The sequence below is a fragment of the Alligator sinensis genome, unplaced genomic scaffold, assembly GCF_000455745.1.
Source record: "Alligator sinensis unplaced genomic scaffold, ASM45574v1 scaffold172_1, whole genome shotgun sequence".
NCBI lineage: Eukaryota > Metazoa > Chordata > Crocodylia > Alligatoridae > Alligator > Alligator sinensis.
Genome location: NW_005842168.1, coordinates 950,840 through 953,923, shown reverse-complemented (window position 1 = coordinate 953,923; position 3,084 = coordinate 950,840). Strand labels below are relative to the sequence as shown.

The following is a 3,084-nucleotide window of genomic DNA, read 5'->3' as shown; positions in this document are numbered from 1 at the left end:
GGCAGTTGCAGACCGTCACTTCATGACATTAACATAGGACAGATAACACTTGACAAAGTAGATTGTTGCCTATGAAAGCTCCTGCCCCTGAACCAGGTGCTACCCTGTCCTACCTTTTGCATAATATTTATTAGAGGTTGGTTTAAAGCCCAAGGAAAACAACTTGCATCTTTCCCAAAATCTTAAGGTTTTTAAAAAACTTTAAGTGTCACAACTCGGGATATTGTTATTATCCATGTAAATTAGTCAAATGCAACATTATAAAATGAATGCGTGTCCTTCTGTGAAGCTGACAAATCTAGATCTGAGGGACTAGCACAGAATTTCTGTGGAAAGCCATAGAAAATGTCAATTAGGATTTAGAATCACGAACATACAGCAATAAAAACAGATCCTTTGCAACATTTAATATTTTAAAACAGCAGAACCTCTTTGACGACTCTTTTAAGCCTGGTTGTACAACTTGGGATAAGCAGTCTCTTTCTTGGATTTGCCAAAGATCTGCTGATACAGAAGCTGTTTTGAGTGTGGTAGTTTCACAAAAGTAAACTGTGGGCATGTCTACAGGAGACATTTACTGAGCAGCTGACTATATTAACTGTGCACTAAATATCTTGCCATCTCCATATGCCCTATTCGGGCACACGAAATGCATTCTGCAGCAGGGTAGTACTTGCAAAATGCAACTACTACTCTGCTGTGGAGGTTTTCATGCACGGTAGCACATGGGTCGACGCTGCCCTGGCTGGCTGGGGCACAGGGTGCATCCGTGTAGGGCTAGCTGGCAGGCAGCCACCACGCTGAAGCCCCTCTGCAGCATGTGGAGCCTAGGCTGGCAAGCTGACCCCCTGGGTCCATTGCCTCATGCTGCTCTGACCAGGCTCCATGCACTGCGCACAAATACGCTCCAGAGTTTATTTGTGTACATTAATCGCAAGTGTAGAGGTGCTCTCTTGGAGCGAAACACGTTCTGTAAAGAGTAACCTACAATGTATTGTAATACTAAAAGCATAGCTTCTCTAGCACCAGCCAAGGGATTTTTATATTTTTTTACTATATGGTGCAAGTTGCAAGACTAAGGGCCTGACTGCATGACCCTGAATAGTTTACACCGATCAGCCTTACAGAGGACAAGAGAACTATTTCTTGAATGAGGCATTCCTCACTGTAAGCAAGGGTAGGTAGCACAGTCCGATCCTAAGTGTTAAAACTGGAAACTATTAACAAACCAGCTATTTCACCTGGCTGGGGTCATCTGACCCCAGCGCTCTTTCCTGCCCAGAGCAGGGGGTCGGACTCGATGATCTAATAGGTCCCTTCCGACCCTAGCATCTATGAAATCTAAGAAACTTTTCCTTGGATTCTACGTCTGTAAAAACAGATCTAAAAAGACTATGTGCTAGCTTTGGCATATGTGCTTTAAAGCTGCAGGTAATTAAAAATAATTACTTAGCAAAGTTCTTACTACTTGCCTAGTTTTAACTGAACGAGTAGCCTTACTGAAATAGCTCCTTCATGCCTAAAGTTGGCCACATGCCTAAGTATTTGCTGAACAAGGAACACAGGTAAATGCTTACCTTCCAATATGCTTTTGACCAAAATACTGGCATTCTTGGGATAACGCTGATACTTCAGCCTGCGACTGGAAACCGAACATTCACTATCAACGCTTTTCTTAGCCTGTTCAAAGTCATGGAAAGAAATATGACAAGTTATGCAATTCATTTCACTCGTTTCGTTGCTAGAATACCACCAAAACGAGCATACTAGACATACTCAAGTTATTTTGAAAGAAGGAGGAAAATATCAGTCAAAAGGATTTAAAAAAAGAAAAATCTCTATAATCTTATTTTATAAATCCCACCTAGACATTTGAGTTTGTTGTTAACTGCATCTTGTTAGAAATCTAGAAACTTAACACACATTTAATTATCTGAACAGACTTTCATTTTGTTGCAGACTTAAAGAGGGGAAAGCAACCTTCTTCATTGACTCCTTTTCCCCTTTTCGCCACTTAAAACATGCGAGGGCACAATTCAGCCAGTGAAAAGCAAGCCGATGCTAACACACTGGGCACGATCTTGTCCAACAGATGCTGGTTCTTCAACACAATCTACATTTCCTACAGAGGCTCACAGACACCGTAGGGAAAAAACACCTGTCTGACAGAGCGACTGCAGCTCTTCTTCATTCCTCACCCCAGGACAATTACAGAGGAATTGAGATTTCAACCCCAAAGTGTTTGTGGCCACAGAGTAATTCTGTAAAAATAAGGAGCAGACGACAGCGCTATTTTTGAAATATGCATTCAAAGGGAGCGTTCCTCCGCTCCTCCCTGAAGCCCTGAACTCCTTTCCTTGACGCCGAAGAAAATGTCAGTTGTCAGGAATACGCAGGCTGGGACTTCTGACAGCGGGAGCCCAACGCCGAGATGCGCTCGCTGCGCTCCCCACCGGAGATCTGCTGCTGGAGGGGGCGACGTCCCAGCCGAGAGCTCGGGAACGCTGCCACTCAGCTCAAACGAGCGGCTCGGTTTCCCAGGCCCCGAGGGCACTGGCGCTGGGGAGCGCTCGGCACCCGACAACGTGGCCACCTGCCCAGATGCTCAACCAGCCGGAGCCTGCCTGAACAGCCACTTCCCTTATTTGAGGACAATGCCCAGCGCCCTAAATCTGGATGTGCAAAACTGCAGGCAGACGCAGGTGGGGTTGGGGGCGCTTCACACAGCCGCAGCCTTTCCCCGACACCAGCAGTGCCCTACCGGGTCCGTCCTGTCCCCAACATCCAACTAATCTCCAATTAGTCCGCACCCTTCCCCTGGCTTCCTTCCACCATGAGGTGCCGCGAGCAGAGCCGTGCATGTGCCAGCCTCTGACCCCTCTTACACAGGGCATCCCACACAGTATCTGCCCACCCTCTCCAAAAAAAATTTTTTTTTAAGTTTTGCAATTGTACCCATTTCCCAGACGCGGCAAAGTGAGGTAACTGGAACCCTCCAATTAAAAAAAAATATATTTTTTTTAATTGTACCCATTTCACAGACGCGGCAAACTGAGGCGCGGCGCAGAGCTCACCTGGGCGCCG

The 3,084-nt window shown here is 46.0% G+C and overlaps 1 protein-coding gene across 1 annotated transcript in view; it reads right to left on the bottom strand.

Moving 5' to 3' along the window:
• Positions 1-1,668, bottom strand: part of LOC112550633 — a 5,089-nt gene extending 3,421 nt beyond the window's left edge. The window contains exon 1 of the mRNA XM_025206689.1: positions 1,578-1,668. The gene's annotated coding sequence lies outside the window, so the exon portion shown is untranslated. The remainder of the gene's footprint in view (positions 1-1,577) is intronic.
• Positions 1,669-3,084: the final 1,416 nt, after the last annotated feature.